Here is a 19469-nt window from a genome sequence, read left to right on the forward strand (position 1 = left end):
AGCAGTGCCCGGTCCACGCGGTTTACAGTGGGGACAGGGGCCTGCTGACCTAGACTGAGGATGTAGTTGGATGCTGGAAGGAATTCTTTGAGGCCCTTCTCAATCCCACTAACATACCTTCCATAGAGGAAGCAGAGTCTGAGGACACGCGGGCAGTTCCATCACCGAGGCTGAGGTATCTGGGGTGGTCAAAATGCTCCTCAGTGGCAAAGCTCTGGGGGTGGACGAGTTGCGCCCGCATTTCCAAAAAGCTCCGGATGTTAAGGGACTATCTTGGCTGACACGTCTCTTCAACATTATGTGGAAGTCAAGAACAGTACCTTTGGATTGGCAGGCCGGGGTGGTTGCCCCGCTCTTCTCTTTAAGAAGGGTGACCGGAGGATGTGCTCCAACTATAGAGGGATCACACTCCTCAGCCTTCCTGGGAAAGTCTATTCCATGGTGCTGGAGAGAAGGGTACGACCGTTGGTCGAAACCTTTGATACAAGAGGTCCAATGCGGTTTTTGTCCTGGTTGCGAAACACTGGACCAGCTCTACACCCTCACTAGGGTGCTGGAGGGTGCATGGGAGTTTGCCCAACCGGTCTACATGTCCTTTGCGGATGTTGCCCCTCCACAGCCTGGAGAGGGGTATGAACTGAAATCCTGTGGAATGAATGAAGGAAGACAATCCACAATGACTTGATGTGTAATCACCAGCAGGATTTAGTATCCTCTGAGAACAATAACTTCAGATCTAATAAAATGACGACACCAACAGTTGCCCATTTGTTTCCAGCATTATATATATTTTTTATATATATTTGAATAGTCAGTCTATCGCCCAGTCTCCTTACTACCACAATTCTATTCTAATAGGCTGTATGAATTTATTAATGCGAACGAATTACTATCAGAAAGTCAGTACAGATACAGAGCTAGCATTTCTACCTCCATGCCACTGATATAATAATAATAATAATAATAATAATAATAATAATAATAATAATAATAATAATAATAATAATAATAATAATAATAATAATAATAATAATAATAATAATAATAATAATAATACATTTTATTTAAAAGCGCCTTTCAGGACACCCAAGGTCGCTGTACAGGAGATAAAAACACCAATATAAAATACAAGATAAAAGACAACAAACAATAAATAAGAGCATACAATAAATCGGGAGAGGGGGGACCATGTGAAGCTGTTAAAGGGAATAGGCAAGTTTGAACAGATGGGTTTTGAGTTTAGACTTGAAAATGGTTTAATGGACGATTAATGGAGCGCAGATGAAAGTAAGCTGACCTGGTGACGTTATTGATGTGGGATTGGAAAGATAGAGTGCTGTCGAGGATGACACCCAGACTCTTGACCTGAGGGGAGGGGGAGACTAAGGAGCTGTCGATGGAGAGAGAGAAGGAGTCAACTTTAGATAAGGTGGATTTGGTGCCAATGAGTAAGAATTCAGTTTTATTGCTATTAAGTTTCAGAAAGTTGGAGGTGAACCATGATTTTATTTCAGAGAGACAGGAGGTGAGGGAGGGGGGTGGGAGTGTAGGGTTAGGTTTGGAAGAGAGGTAGAGCTGGGTGTCATCCGCGAAGCAGTGGAAGTGAATGTTAAATTTACGGAAGATATGGCCGAGGGGGAGAAGGTAGGTTATGAAAAGAAGGGGCCCCAGGACAGAGCCCTGGGGCACACCTGTGGTGACTGGGGAGGGATCGGAGGAGAAAGACTTAAGCTGAATGAACTGAGTGCGGTCTGTGAGATAAGAGTGGAACCAGTGGAGGGGGGTGTGGGAGATGCCAATTTCGGAGAGTCTGCTGAGGAGGATGGGGTGTGAGATGGTGTCAAAGGCCGCACTCAGGTCAAGGAGGATGAGAATAGAAAGTGAACCGGCGTCAGCTGGGGTGTACCAAGGTGCAGATGATGAAAAAGAAACAGTCCGAGTTTTCAGTGGGGCAAGAGAGTTCAGGATATTGTTTAGACCAGTGTTGTAGAGAGCTGTGAGATCTTCGGGGTTAGGAAGAAAATCCGGGATTGGGATACAGGAAATTTCGGAGCGGAGAGTGTCAACATTAATGTCCTTTAGGTTCCTGAAGGAGATGAGACATGGAGGTTTGATTGAGGAGAGGCAGAGTGTAGTGCTGAATGAGAGGAGGAAGTGGTCCGTTATTGGAAGTTCGTCGGCGGTGCAGTTGGAGGGGGTGAGGCCAGAGCAGCAGAGTAGATCCAGTGTGTGTCCTTTGGTATGTGTCGGGAAGTCAATGTATTGGTGGAGTCCAAAACTGTCAAGGCATAATAGAAAGTCTCTGGTGAGTGGGAGAGTTTTATTGTCTATGCGTATGTTAAAATCTCCCAGCAGTATTAAGTTATGTGACAGAGTGGAGACATGTGTAAGGAGGGTGGCAAAGTCAGTTAAAAATTCAGTGTGGGGCTTAGGGCGATGACAGTGGGAGAGCGTCCAGGGAGCATAAAAACAGTGCATTCAAATGAACTGAATGCAGAGACCGTCACCGGCAGGACTTTCCACTTCTCGCGGTGAATTACCGCGAGACCTCCGCCGCGACCGTTGCCACGGGGATGACAGATGTAAACAAAGCCAGCCGGTGTGGATTTGTTGAGGGTGGAAAAGTCATTCGGCTGTTGCCATGTTTCTGTTAAACACAAAAAATCGAGCTTACGGTCTGTGAGTACTCCTGGAGGAGTGGACCCTTGCTCGTGAGAGAGCGGATGTTGAGCAGACCGAAGCGAACAGTGGCATTGTCGTGCTTAGCGGTAGCGTTAGCATTAGCCGTCCTAACCGGGCGAGCTAATACACTGCTATCCGCTACCCTGTCGGAGTTTCTGGGAGGACGACTAGTGGTAGACCAGATGGAATGTATTGCTGTGGAGGAGTTGTCGTGATTGAAGTTCCTGCGAGACCCACGATGGGTGTATTTCCAATGAGGGAGGACAGCGATGTCCAGGTGGCGGCAAAGTACCGGCGGTGGCGGTGAGGGCACGGGCAGATGCCAGCGTATCTAGAGGAGCTCAGCAGCTGTGTACCGGATCGGTTCTGCCATTGGGTGGTGGCAGAACGACAGAAAGTCCAGAAAAGAGCAGACCAGGTGACAAGCTTGTTGGCCCACAGCGTGTCTGTGGCCAGGTGCTAACTTCCAGCAGGTAGGCGAGAAGTTGGCAAGGAGGCACATAAAAACACAGGAGCAGTGGCTGGATCGATAATCGAACGCAGGAAAAACACTTCAGCTCACACAGAGTGCTAACACAATAGTCATAGTTAGGCCATATTGAGGCAATAAAACCATAAATCACTTAAAAGTTACGGGAGAGTAGCGGCAGCCAGTCGCGCCAGCGTTCACTCAACCGGAACCGGAACCTGAAGGATGTGCCCTGTGATTGGCTGGCGACCACCAAATTAGATGATCCAAATTAGGGAGGAAATGACTAACGCTATAGATCATAGGAAGTGTGCAGTCGCAGTATTCATGGATCTGACAAAAGCCTTTGATACAATCAATCATGACATCCTAATAACTACATTAGAAAGGTACAGAATAAGAGGATTAGTTCTGAACTGGGTCAAAAGCTACTTAGCTGACAGGAAGCAATACGTACAGCTAGGAGAATACACATCTGCAAGTTCATATATTACATGCGGAGGTCCCCAGGGGTCAATACCGGGGCCAAAACTGTTCAACTTGTACATCAATGATATCTCCAAAGTCACAAAAGACTTAAAGCTGGTATTATTGGCGGGTGATACCACTGCTTTTTGTTACGGAGGGAGCACAGACAAAATCATTAGAAAGGTCAGAGAAGAAATGGTCCCACTAAAAAGATGGTTTGATGATAATAGATTGTCCTTGAACCTAAATAAAACTAAAATCATGCTGTTTGGTAGCAGCAGAAAGGACACGTACCAACAAATACAAATAGACGATGTAGACATTGAAAGGGTCAAAAAATTTGTCCTCAATCAGAAATCACTCCACACTCTTTATTGCTCTCTGGTTCTACCATATCTTACTTATTGTGTGGAAATATGGGCTAATAACTATAAAAGCAATCTTCACTGGCTAAATGTACTGCAAAAAAGGTCAGTAAGGATAATTCATAATGCCGCCTACAGAGAACATACTAACTCCTTATTTGTAAAATCATAAATACTTCAACTTGCTGATATAGTGTTGGAAGAATTGTACATAAAGTTATTCTATTTTTACTATATTCTTATGACCTATTTTCTTATGACCTACGTACAAGCATTTCATATCACTCACGTGGCAAAAGTAAGATTAATGCTGTGACGCTTGCACATTTGGTGTATATCATGATTAGAGAAAACAGAACGTGACAAAACGTTCTCTCATTAGATCCTACCCTCGTGAAGAGGAAATAGCTGCATGTGACTCAGAATGTATGTGTGTGTGTGTGTGTGTGTGAGTATGTCCAGAAGATAACATGCTAAAGGGGGAAATACCTACACACTGTGAATAACATGTTGTACAAAGAAGCACTTTCAACTGGAATAGTTAGACCCCCCTTCCCTTAACAGTTGAAACCACGTGTAACTAGGGCGTTCCTGATTCAATAAATAGCGAGGAGAAAGGTGACTGTTTCAGAGTTGGTAGGAGGATTGTAACTGTGCAGTCTCCATCACTCTCCTTGCAAGTAAAAAGAAACTCACCTCTCTGTGTCTTCCTTTGTACAGGCAGTGTTTTTTTTTTACAAGTGTTGGGGTTTAAACCTGACATATAGTTCATCTTCAAACAGCTAAAATAATGCATAAGGCTAAAAATAAGCAATTAGCTAAAAATGTCATCCAATACTTCTCTACAAGAGAGGAGAAATATGATCTCAGGGAAGAAGTACATTTGAAACACTTCTATGCTAGGACTACGTTATGCTAGCCATAGCATTTCAGTATGTGGAATCAAACTATGGAATGGATTGAGTAAGGAAATCAAACAATGCACGATGAGCCAATTCAAGAAACAATACAAGCAGTTGATGTTTGCTAAATACAAGGATGAAGAGTCTTGAACCAGTCATGATGTGCTATATATATCACTATATTGACAGGAAGTGAACAAATGTAACAGTTACTGATTGTAAAAGTACCAGATGGAGGGGTAGGATTTAATAAGCTTTGCTTCTTCCTACTTCTTTTGGACATGTGGAACTGGGAACTGATTATGGGATGCACTCAATTGTAATCTGATGCATGTTCAAATGAAATAAAACCATTACCATTACAATTACCATTACCATTACCATTACCATTACCATTACCATTACCATTACCATTACCATTACCATTACCATTACCATTACCATTACCATTACCATTGCCATACAGTAGCATTTGTGATGTTAAGACTTTGTCTTCTCATGTCAATCTAGTGACAATGTCCACAGCCAATGTATACTTTTCACATATCTTTAGTACAATAATATCAGTAACACTGTTGACATTAGCCTGCTTAAGGCTATTCACCATACATTAAGGCCTGCTAGCATTAGCCATTTCACATGTGCTGTGAACTTGGAAAAGGGATTCGACCCTGTCCCTCGCGGCACCCTTTTGGGGGTGCTCTGGGAGTACAGGATTGGTGCCACGCTACAACGTGCCAGCCGGTCCTTGCACAAACGGGGGAGGAGCTTGGTTGACATTGCCAGCAGTAAGTCCAGCCTGTTTCCGGTGAACGTTGGCCTCTGCCAAGGTTGCCCTTTGTCACCCATTCTGTTGACAATTTTCATGGACAGAGTTTTAGGCGCAGCCAATGCGTTGAGGGAGTCCGGGGCCTTAGGATCTCATCTCTGCTATTTGCAGATGATCATTGTGCTCAGTTTGGAAAAGGGTGGCGTGCGCCCTCCGGGTTGGGAATGAGGTCCTGCTCCAGGTGGAGGAGTTTAAGTATCTCGGGGTCTTGTTCATGAGTGAGGGAAGGTGGGACCGTGAGGTCAACAGACGGAAAGAATGATTGAGATGGTGGATACTAGCGACTGAAATGAGTTTCCTCCGTAGGGTAGCTGGACTCACCCTAAGACATAGGGTGAGGAGCTCAGTCATCTGGGAGGGGCTCAGAGAAGGCCTCTTCTCCTTCACATGGAGAGGAGCCAGTTGAGGTGGCTCTAGCATCTAGTCATAAGGCCTCCCGGACGCCTCCCTGGTGAGGTGTTCCGGGCATGCCCACCCAGGAAAAGGCCCTGTGGCAGACCTTGGACTTGCTGAAGGGATTATGTCTCACAGCTGGCCTGGGAACGCCTTGGTGTCCTCCCGATGGAGCTGGAGGAGGTGACCGGGGACCGGGAAGTCTGGGCTTCCCTACTGAGACTGCTGCACATGTGACCTGGACCCGGATAAGTGGAGGAAAATGGATGGATGGATGGATGGACTTAGATGTTTCAGTGGTGGATACATGTTTCCATAAAATAACGTCCACAGTTGAAGCGTAATAATGATCAAGTTAGATGAGATATTTTTAATGTTTGCTTGATGACAGAAAAAACATACAGGTAACAGCACAAAGTCATTATTTGTTCACAGCTTTTTCCAAAGAAAGAAACACAAACACCTGCACACCTTTCACCAATCAGCCTCCCAAAGTGTGGCTTTATTCCTCCTTTCGCTCTTGAATGTTAGCATTATAATATAATAATAATACATTTTATTTAAAAGCGCCTTTCAGGACACCCAAGGTCGCTGTACAGAAGATAAGAACACCAATATAAAATACAAGATAAAAGACAACAAACAATAAATAAAAGCATACAAGAAATCGGGATAGGGGGGACCATGTGAAACTGTTAGAGGGAATAGGCAAGTTTGAACAGATGGGTTTTGAGTTGAGATTTGAAAATGGGAAGGGTGGCAGAGTTACGGAGGTCAGGTGGCAATGAGTTCCAGAGTTGGGGAGCAGAGCGGCTGAAAGCTCTGCTCCCCATAGTGCTAAGGCGTGCAGAGGGAACAGTGAGATGGATGGAGGAGGAAGATCTGAGGGAACGGGATGGCTTAAGAGTGTGGATGAGGTCAGAGAGGTAAGGGGGGGCAAGGTTATGGATGGACTTGAAGGTGTACAGGAGGATTTTGTAGGTGATTCTTTGTGTCACGGGGAGCCAGTGGAGTTGCTGCAGGATGGGGGTGATGTGGTGGAATGAGGGGGTCCTGGTGATCATCCGGGCAGCAGAGTTCTGAACCAGTTGAAGTTTATGGAGGGATTTGTGAGGGAGGCCGAAGAGGAGAGCGTTACAATAGTCAATGCGGGAAGTGACAAGGCTATGGACGAGGATGGCGGTGGTGTGGGGGGTGAGGGAGGGGCGTAGACGATTAATGGAGCGCAGATGAAAGTAAGCAGACCTGGTGACGTTATTGATGTGAGATTGAAAAGATAGAGTGCTGTCGAGGATGACACCCAGGCTCTTGACCTGAGGGGAGGGGGAGACTAAGGAGCTGTCAATGGAGAGAGAAAAGGAGTCAACTTTAGATAGGGTGGATTTGGTGCCAATGAGTAGGAATTCAGTTTTATTGCTATTAAGTTTCAGAAAGTTGGAGGTGAACCATGATTTTATTTCAGAGAGACAGGAGGTAAGGGAGGGGGGTGGGAGTGTAGAGTTGGGTTTGGAAGAGAGGTAGAGCTGGGTGTCATCCGCGAAGCAGTGAAAATGAATGTTAAATTTACGGAAGATATGGCCGAGGGGGAGAAGGTAGGTTATGAAAAGAAGGGGCCCCAGGACAGAGCCCTGGGGCACACCTGTGGTGACTGGGGAGGGGTCGGAGGAGAAAGATTTAAGCTGAATGAACTGAGTGCGGTCTGTGAGATAAGAATGGAACCAGTGGAGGGGGGTGTGGGTGATGCCAATTTCTGAGAGTCTACTGAGGAGGATGGAGTGTGAGATGGTGTCAAAGGCCGCACTCAGGTCAAGGAGGATGAGAATGGAAAGTGAACCGGTGTCAGCTGCAGTGAGGAGATCGTTGGTGATTTTAATGAGTGCAGTTTCGGTGCTGTGACGGGGACGGAAGCCGGACTGGAAGGGTTCATAAAGATTGTTAAGGGTGAGATGTGCATGAAGTTGAGAGGAGACTATTTTTTCAAGAATTTTGGAAATGAAAGGCAGGTTGGAGATAGGGCGGAGGTTATTGAAGTTGTTGGGATCTGAACCAGGTTTTTTCAGGATTGGGGTGACGGCAGCGGTTTTGAAGGCTGGGGGGACAGTACCGGTAGACAGTGAAGAGTGGATAATGGCAGAGATGAGAGGAAGCAGAGAGGAGAGGCAGGATTTGACCAGGATTGTGGGGATGGGGTCCAACTGGCATGTGGAGGGCTTTGATTTGTGGATGATGTCAGATATTTCAGAGGCAGTGGGGAGTTGAAAAGAGGAAAAAGGCTGACTGTACAGAAAGGGTTCAGGTGTGGGGAGAGGAGGCGGTTGTGAACAGAGGTGCTGGTGAATGAAGTTAATTTTGTCATTGAAGAATACCATCAGTGAGTTACAGGTGTCAGTTTAGTAAAAGTGGGGGGGTAAAGAGTGGGGAGGCTGGAGGATCTTGTTGAGTAATGAGAAAAGTGTTTTTGTGTTTCCTTTGTTGGATGTGATGAGTCCAGAGTAAAAAGCAGATTTACGGTGTGCAATGGCGTCTTTGTAATGGAGAATGTGGGTATTGAAGATGTTTTTGTGTATTGTGAGTCCAGTTTTTTTGTAGAGCCGTTCCAGTTGTCGTCCTTTAGATTTCATTGTCCGGAGTTCAGGGGTGTACCAAGGTGCAGATGATGAGAAAGAAACAGTCCGAGTTTTCAGAGGGGCAATAGAGTTGAGGATGTTGTTTAGACCAGTGTTGTAGAGAGCTGTGAGAGCATCGGGGTTGGAAGGAAAATCCGGGATTGGGATACAGGATATTTCGGAGCAGAGTGTGTCAACATTAATGTCCTTAAGGTTCCTGAAGGAGATGAGACGTGGAGGTTTGATTGAGGAGAGGCAGAGTGTAGTGCTGAATGAGAGGAGGAGGTGGTCCGTTATTGGAAGTTCGTCGGCGGTGCAGTTGGAGGGGGTGAGGCCAGAGCAGCAGAGTAGATCCAGTGTGTGTCCTTTGGTATGTGTCGGGAAGTCGATGTATTGATGGAGTCCAAAACTGTCAAGGCATAATAGAAAGTCTCTGGTGAGTGGGAGAGTTTTATTGTCAATGTGTATGTTGAAATCTCCCAGCAGTATTAAGTTATGTGACAGAGTGGAGACATGTGTAAGGAGGGTGGCAAAGTCAGTTAAGAAGTCAGTGTGGGGCTTAGGGGGACGATAAATGGTGGCGACGACAGTGGGAGAGCGTCCAGGGAGCATAAAAACAGTGCATTCAAATGAACTGAATGCAGAGACCGTCACCGGCAGGACTTTCCACTTCTCGCGATGAATTACCGCGAGACCTCCGCCGCGACCGTCTCCACGGGGATGACAGATGTAAACAAAGCCAGCCGGTGTGGATTCGTTGAGGGTGGAAAAGTCATTTGGCTGTTGCCATGTTTCCGTTAAACACAAAAAATCAAGCTTACGGTCAGTGATGAGATCCTGTAGGAGATGACCCTTGCTCGTGAGAGAGCGGATGTTGAGCAGACCGAAGCGAACAGTGGCGTTGTCGTGCTTAGCGGTAGCGTTAGCATTAGCCGTCCTAACCGGGCGAGCTAATACGCTGCTATCCGCTACCCTGTCGGAGTTTCTGAGATGACGACGAGTGGTAGACCAGATGGATTTTATTGCTGTGGCGGAGTTGCCATGATTGAAATTCCTGCGAGACCCACGATGGATGTATTTCCAACGAGGGAGGATAGCGATGTCCGGGTGCTGGTAGAGTACCGGCAGTGGCGGTGAGGGCACGGGCAGATGCCAGCGTATCCAGCGAAGCTCAGCAGCTGTGTACCGGATCGGTTCAGCCATTGGGTGGTGGCAGAACGAGAGGAAGACCAGAAAAGAGCAGACCAGGAGAGAAGCTTGTTGGTCCACAGCGTGTCTGTGGCCAGGTGCTAACTTCCAGCAGGTAGGCAGAAGTTGGCAAGCAGGCACATAAAAACACAGGCGCTGTGGCTGGATCGGTAAACTTACGCAGGAAAACACTTCAGTGCTAGCACAATAGTCCATTTAGTCCACATTGACGCAACAAAATCCCCCAAAAAAAACAAAAAAAAAAAACACTTGAAAGTTACGGGGGAGTAGCGGCAGCCAGTCGCGCCAGCGTTCACTCCACCGGAACCGGAAGTATGTAGTGTTATGTATAATATACATAACACTTTTCAAGCCCATCGACGTAGCTAAGCATTACCATTTAGCCGTTATTTGGCATCTTCATCACTAGCCAACACACTTCCCCTGGACGTCAGTGATTGATGACAGACAGGTGGAACAGGAAATAAATGTCAAGTTAATAACATAGTTCATCTCAAAGACTGATCACTTCTGACTATCTGGGGTTCCAACTGGAGGACATATCGCAGGCCACAAAAAGTTTCACGACATCATCAAAAACATGAATAACAATGTGGTGCCCCAATGTGCCTGGACTCAACCCAACCCAAAGCTGCTGGTCTTCATCCAAAGAAACAACCTGCTTTGCTGGGTCGCTCCATCTCCTGTTACATGGCCTGCTCCATCTCCTGTTACATCGCCCGTTACATCTCCTGTTACATGGCCTGCTCCATCTCCTGTTACATGGTCTGCTCCTTTTCCTGTTACATGGTCTGCTCCATCTCCTGTTACATCGCCTGTTACATCTCCTGTTACATGGCCTGCTCCATCTCCTGTTACATCGCCTGCTCCATCTCCTGTTCCATCGCCTGCTCCATCTTCTGTTCCATCGCCTGCTCCATCTCCTGTTACATCAACTGCTCCATCCATGTCATCTGGAGTCTTTGCTTGCACACTCTTAGTTCCTGTTTTAAAGGAATGTATTCCTATATCAGCATGTATTCCTATATATTCCTATATCAGCATGTATTCCTATATATTCCTATATCAGCATGTATTCCTATATATTCCTATATCAGTATGTATTCCTATATATTCCTATATCAGCATGTATTCCTATATATTCCTATATCAGTATGTATTCCTATATATTCCTATATCAGTATGTATTCCTATATATTCCTATATCAGTATGTATTCCTATATATTCCTATATCAGTATGTATTCCTGTATATTCCTATGTCAGTATACGTATATTCTTATATCAGTATGTATTCCTATATATTCCGATGTCAGTATATATTCCTATATCAGTATGTATTCCTATATATTCCTATGTCAGTATGTATTCCTATATATTCCTATATCAGTATGTATTCCTATATATTCCTATATCAGTATGTATTCCTATATATTCCCATGTCAGTATATATTCCTATATCAGTATGTATTCCTATATATTTCTATATCAGTATGTATTCCTATATATTCCTATATCAGTATGTATTCCTATATATTCCTATCTCAGTATGTATTCCTATATATTCCTATATCAGTATGTATTCCTATATATTCCTATATCAGTATGTATTCCTATATATTCCTATATCAGTATGTATTCCTATATATTCCTATATCAGTATGTATTCCTATATATTCCTATATCAGTATGTATTCCTATATATTCCTATATCAGTATGTATTCCTATATATTCCTATATCAGTATGTATTCCTATATATTCCTATATCAGTATGTATTCCTATATATTCCTATGTCAGTATTGTCACGTTGCGGCTTGTGAGTTTTACGGTTCGACCCCAGGGTGCAGAGATAAGGACCCAAATGCAGGTAAAAATACGTATATTTATTTTCGCTATATAGCAGAACGACGCAACAGCATGACCAACTCAGCAATGGCAATGAACCGACAACAAAGGGAAGCGCGCACCTGAACTAAATAGGCAACAGAAAATAGGAAACAGGTGCTGGAGATAATTGAAAGGAATGGAAAACAGAACAGAGCAACAGAGGAAGTGAATACTAAATAAGGGCACGGACAAGGAACAGAGGAAAACTAAGCTGTCATGAAGGGGAGAAGCCTGATCGTGACAAGTATGTATTCCTATATATTCCTATATCAGTATGTATTCCTATATCAGCATGTATTCCTATATATTCCTATATCAGCATGTATTCCTATATATTCCTATATCAGTATGTATTCCTATATCAGCATGTATTCCTATATATTCCTATATCAGTATGTATTCCTATATATTCCTATATCAGTATGTATTCCTATATATTCCTATATCAGTATGTATTCCTATATATTCCTATATCAGTATGTATTCCTATATCAGCATGTATTCCTATATATTCCTATATCAGTATGTATTCCTATATCAGCATGTATTCCTATATATTCCTATATCAGTATGTATTCCTATATATTCCTATATCAGCATGTATTCCTATATATTCCTATATCAGTATGTATTCCTATATATTCCTATATCAGTATGTATTCCTATATATTCCTATATCAGTATGTATTCCTATATATTCCTATATCAGCATGTATTCCTATATATTCCTATATCAGCATGTATTCCCATATATTCCTATATCAGCATGTATTCCTATATATTCCTATATCAGTATGTATTCCTATATATTCCTATATCAGTATGTATTCCTATATATTCCTATATCAGTATGTATTCCTATATCAGCATGTATTCCTATATATTCCTATATCAGTATGTATTCCTATATCAGCATGTATTCCTATATATTCCTATATCAGTATGTATTCCTATATATTCCTATATCAGCATGTATTCCTATATATTCCTATATCAGTATGTATTCCTATATATTCCTATATCAGTATGTATTCCTATATATTCCTATATCAGTATGTATTCCTATATCAGCATGTATTCCTATATATTCCTATATCAGTATGTATTCCTATATCAGCATGTATTCCTATATATTCCTATATCAGTATGTATTCCTATATATTCCTATATCAGCATGTATTCCTATATATTCCTATATCAGTATGTATTCCTATATATTCCTATATCAGTATGTATTCCTATATATTCCTATATCAGTATGTATTCCTATATATTCCTATATCAGCATGTATTCCTATATATTCCTATATCAGCATGTATTCCCATATATTCCTATATCAGCATGTATTCCTATATATTCCTATATCAGTATGTATTCCTATATATTCCTATATCAGTATGTATTCCTATATATTCCTATATCAGTATGTATTCCTATATCAGCATGTATTCCTATATATTCCTATATCAGTATGTATTCCTATATCAGCATGTATTCCTATATATTCCTATATCAGTATGTATTCCTATATATTCCTATATCAGCATGTATTCCTATATATTCCTATATCAGTATGTATTCCTATATATTCCTATATCAGTATGTATTCCTATATATTCCTATATCAGTATGTATTCCTATATATTCCTATATCAGCATGTATTCCTATATATTCCTATATCAGCATGTATTCCCATATATTCCTATATCAGCATGTATTCCTATATATTCCTATATCAGTATGTATTCCTATATATTCCTATATCAGTATGTATTCCTATATCAGCATGGAGTCAGATATCAGTATGTAGTTCTGGAGTCTCAGTATATAGTTTGATATTCCACATCTTGTGGGGTGTTTGATGACTTACCTACAAGACAGGGAGAAGGAACATTGAATGGCATATAGAAAGTGGCGCCCATCAGGGGACGGTGTCCTGTTGGTCAGAGCTCAGGAGGACGACTGATCATGTTTTGCTCTACCAGTGTGATGTTACATCATTGTGTGTCACTGAAACCCTTTGGTCCTCCAGGACTGAGCTGGCTGTCTCCACTGGAACTTCTGGTCAAGAAAAATGTTCCTTCTGAAATGCATGAAAGGACATTTTCATGGATGGTTAGTGCTTCCACATAAAACCATAGTGAATCAGACTCAAGCTGAACAAATATGGCTGCAAATCATCTCAAAGTACATCCAGTTTAATTTGTCTTCTAATCTTTATTCTACAAGCCTCATAGAGACAAAGTCCACATAAGTCCAAAAGTACCATGCCTCGGTGTCCACGATGACGCACAATACATTTTCAAACACGCACCTTTATATTGGAATTCAAGATGAAGAACAGCCTTACGACACTGAATGACGTCTGTTGATGGATTCCAGATGGGAGTGACGCGCCTTCGGTCCCCCAGTCTTAGCATTACACGCCGCCTTCATGAATAGCCTGAGATCAACTCTTGCCACGCCTTCATGCAGGTAAGAACTCAATTATTGAATGACTATTTATTGTCCTCAGCGGCTAATTGGTGTTAATGTTCAGGTCGAGTTTCCTTACAAAGGAGAATCTGGTCAAGCAACATTTCTAACCACGTCTTAATTGTTTCATGAACGGTTACATGTTTCACCAGGGCGTTCACGTTTGATTGTTTCATGTGGAGCCATCAAGAGGTTTCAGTGAACAACCTAGTGGGCGTGGCTGAAACCACTTACCTTTCTGACTTTCATTTCTTCATGGAAAAGATTGACCCCTATCTTGAACATGTCCAGGCTGCTCATGTTTTTCAGTTCATTTTCCAGCTCTACTCTCCAACCTCCTTATGATGCAACATTTGGTCATTATGATGTACATGCTTGACATTTTTCATCTGTTCTTAAGATTTGGATGAGGATTGGGGTGCTGGAGCCTATCCCAGCTGTCTTCGGGCGAAAGGCCTGGACTGGTCGTGAGAATTGCATATTTATAGAAATTAAAAATAGTCCACCTGGAATGACTTGTCTTATTTTAGGTGTTATTTAAGGTGTAAAGTGAAAAGTGTAATCTTCTTGATGTGCTTTTTTGGGTCATTTTTTCAGGAGCACTTTAAAATCATATAATCCAAGTAAATATTGCATGAAATGTGATATAAATATGAACTATGAAGGATGAAACACGGATGTGAATGTCCCTCCTCTTCTGAACTTCCCAGACAGAGTGTATGTCCACTCGTGTGTTGACTTGTGTTTGTGTTGTCTGGCCGCATGCTGACACGTAAAAAGCTCCTTCAACCATCACGAGGTGGTCTCGGCTTCAATGTGACCAGACAGCTTGTATGGCAAACACAAGATATTACGTAGTTTGGAAGCAAGTGGCAGGCTGGATGTGTTTGCCCAGCCCTGTCCTCCATGCAAGAACATTGTGTAACACGGCGCTAATATAAAAATGTTGGTGTGTTCATTTGAACTTGAAAAACAGGAGTGTGTAGCCATCCAGTTCAGCTTCTTTCCTGTGACACAATGGGGGTGCTTTCCTTGATGTCTACCCGCCTTCCATCTAATCATCTATATATGTACTTCCTGGTGGGTGACTGGGAGGATGGGTGGGTGGATGGGTGGATGCGTGGGTGGGTGGGTGGATGAATGGATGGGTGGGTGGGTGGATGGATGAGTGGGAGGATTGGGTCGGTGGATGGATGGATGGGTGGGAGGATGGGGGGTGGATGCGTGGGTGGATGGATGGGTGGGTGGATGGATGGATGGGTGGGTGGGTGGATGGATGGGTGGATGAGTGGATGGGTCAGTGGGTGGGAGGATGGGTGGACGGAAGGAATGGTGGACTTGGGTGGGTGGATGCGTGGGTGGATGGATGAATGGATGGGTGGGTGGGTGGATGGATGAGTGGGAGGATGGGGGGGTGGATGCGTGGGTGCATGGATGGGTGGGTGGATGGATGGATGGATGGGTGGGTGGATAGATGGGTGGGAGGAGGGGGGGTGGATGCGTGGGTGGATGCTTGGGTGAATGCGTGGGTGGATGGATGGATGGATGGATGGGTGGATATATGGGTGGATGCATGGGTGGATGAGTGGATGGGTCAGTGGGTGGGAGGATGGGTGGACGGGAGGATGGGTGGACTTGGGTGGGTGGATGGATGGATAGATAGATTGGGTGGATGGGTGGATGAGTGGATGGGCCGGTGGGTGGGAGGATGGATGGGTGCATGGGTGGTTGGGTGGAGGTTTATGACATCACATAAGTACAGAGTTACCCAAGCCCAGTGCTTCTCAAATGGGGCGGACCTGACCTGCCGACATGTATAAGTTTGTTGAATACCTTGCGTGCTTCACTGCTTGTTTGTTTCACTTCCCAGTTCAGTCTGTATGGTAAGTAAAATCAATACAAATGAAAAAATCAATATAAATGAAATAAATCAATATAAATGAAGTAAATCAATATAAATGAATAGATATCATGTTTCTCGACAGTTTATTTATCAGTTTATTGACTGGATGTCAACTGATGGATGGTTGAGGTTGTCGTAGAAGACATTTGGCTGTGTCGGTTCACGCCCAATGGCGAGGTGGGACTAACACATGGATAGCTCTAGTCCGTGTTCCCTGGAAGTCCTGCTAGAGCTCCACCAATGTACTCTCACATCCTCTGGAGGTTTCACCATTGATATACTACTGATATACTACTACTACCATTGATATACTACTGATATACTACTACTACCATTGATATAGTACTGATATACGACTACTACCATTGATATACTACGTCAGTCAAATATGTTTTTATTTCAATGAAGGTTTCCCTTTATCGTGTCATACAGCCAATAGCGGGGGCATTTCTGGGCCCCATGAAAAACAAGTCATGTTGGGCCCTCCTGCCTTTTAGATTTTAATAAGGAACCCCCCTGTTTGTCTGAGGTGGCCCTCCTCCCCCCCTTAGGGTTAGGGTTCTCTGGCCCATTGCTGTCCTGGAAAGAGTGATGTTTGTCTTTCAGGGCGGCTGAGTCTGGTCCTGAAGGTTAGCGTAAGCCTGTTTTTCGCTCAACCTGGAAAAGGTCCAACAGTTATCGTACAATATGGCCCGCGTCTTGTCGTGTTATTAATACGCCGCATGCTGCAAGCTGCTCCACACTGATCTCTGTAGTTCTTTGCAAGCACAGTCTGAAAAAAAAACATGAAGTCAAAGGATTGAAAATGCATAGAACTGAAGAACGGAAGGGACGAGTGAACGTTTCAGGTTACTTCCACTTTCATGAAAAACTGGTGCCAAAGACATGATTGGCGGCGAGATGAACACGGACGTCTGGGATGTAATTCGATCTGATCAAATCCTGCCACTTGCAATGTTCCTGGGCTCCATGGTGCCTTGCTTTGCAGCCCCGATCAAACGCAACACGCGGCATATTAATTCCATAAAGCCTGCCCCCACAAAGGACAGTGGCCTGTCTGCCATCAGGCGACCTCCATCCTTCCCGTGGAGGATGGTGCTTTTTTGTTGAGAAGTTTGCTTTTAACTCGGTCAGGCACTTGTGTTGCATATTTTCATACTTTATGCAGTCAAAGTTTTTATTGTATTTCCTACTAATTTGTAACGCTGGGAAAATAAATAATGCCCATAAAGGGCGTAGAAAGATGGCTCTCGGGGGGATAGATTTATACTCCACACATGCTATTATGTATTGGTATGATGTATTGTCTTTGTTGCTAGGACTGTTCACGATTGGACCGGTACGTACTGTACTACGGTCTGGACCAGGCTGCCTTACATCACCTCAGGTGGTTCATCATATGTGGACGTATATGATTGTTTTATTTCAGGTAGCTTCACCATTTGCTGTTGACTCCCAGTCTAGTTCTGGTATTGGACTGGAGTAGCAGCAGTAAACCTGACCTTGTTGTGGAGAATGAGGTCCTCTAGTGGCTGCATGCTGCCAGTAAGGACTGGTGAGCACCTCCAGACCAACCAGTCTGGCATGCTAGTAGCTAAACAATGAAAAACAGGACAGTTACTATGGTACACATAATGTCATTGTATGCTCATATCACCTCGTACTCCGGTACGGGACAAACAAAACAAAACAAAACAAAAACCTTAAACTGTATTATGGAAAGCAGGAAGTGAACAAATGTAACAGTTAGTGATTGTAAAAGTACCAGATGGAGGGGAAGGATTTCATAAGCTTTGCTTCTTCCTACTCCTTTTGGACATGTGGAACTGGGAACTGATTATGGGATGCACTCAATTGGAATCTGATGCATGTTCAAATGAAATAAAACCATTACCATTACCAAAAACCTCCTCCCACAGGAAGACCTTCCGGGTGGCTTTCTGGTTTGATGGCTGCAGACACTTTATGTGCTGTGTCCAATTTCCTCACATAGACGTCTACACACGTCTACCAAGTGAAACAAGACTTTTTGAATCATTTTTGTTGATTGTTCTGATGAGCCCGAGACTACAACTCTCAACATGTCCAGAGGAGCCATCCAAACAAAGTCTCCCTGTGAAAGCTGATCTCGGCAGGACGGGACGTCATGAAACGCTCCCGGTGGAATCCAGTGGTAAGACGTCCACAATTCCCTCCAAAGGAAAGGGTGATAAAACTCACGTCCAACCGCAACGATCCTGGTTCTTTCCCAAGACTCTGGAAAGACTCTTGTGGTAGACTTGCCGCACCCGTCTAAAGCTAACTAACAGATTTCTACCGCCGTCAGAGCCAAATGTGACTGCTTAGAACAAACCAGGCGAAAACTATCATCATGGCGTACAAAGCGGCAGAAGGAAGAACCAAGTGAACCAAGTGTCAAAGGTCAAAGATGCTTGGAGACGCCATAGCTAACATAAACATGAATAGGATAGCAGCTACCTGCTAGCCAAGGCTGCTGTCCCTGACTTCACCACTAGATGGCAGAAACACAAGACCTGAAAAACCCCTCATCATCTGTTGGAGATACTCCACAACTCTATTACTAACTATATACTATGTACTATATACAGTAGGTAGCACTATATATTTGCAGTATACTATTTACAGTAGGTAGTACTATATAATGAAAGTAATACTATATATAGTATAGTAGTATATATAGTATAGTAGTAGTAGTAGTACAGTATAGTATATACTATATAAACAGCATGTAGTACTATATACAGTAGGTAGGTCTATATATACTAGGTATTACTATACACAGTAGGTAGTATTATATATACTAGGTATCACTATATCCAGTAGGTAGTACTATATACTGTAAGTAATACTATATACCGTAGGTAGTTTTATGTACAGTAGGTAATACTATATACAGTAGATAGTACTATACAGTAGGTAGTACTATATACAGTAGGTAGGTCTATATACAGTAGGAAGTACTTTACAGTAGACAGTACTAAATACAGTAGGTAGTACTATATACAGTAGGTAGTACTTTACAGTAGACAGTACTAAATACAGTAGGTAGTACTATATACAGTAGGTAGTTCTGTGTACAGTAGGTAGTACTATATGCAGTAGGTAGTACTATACAGTAAGTAGTACTATACAGTAGGTAGTACTATATACAGTAGGTATTACGATACAGGATGTAGTACTATACACAGTAGGTAGTTCTATGTACAGTAAGTAATACTATACAGTAGGTAGTACTATACAGTAAGTAGTACTATAT

This window comes from Doryrhamphus excisus, chromosome 14, assembly GCF_030265055.1.
Source record: "Doryrhamphus excisus isolate RoL2022-K1 chromosome 14, RoL_Dexc_1.0, whole genome shotgun sequence".
Classification (NCBI taxonomy): domain Eukaryota; kingdom Metazoa; phylum Chordata; class Actinopteri; order Syngnathiformes; family Syngnathidae; genus Doryrhamphus; species Doryrhamphus excisus.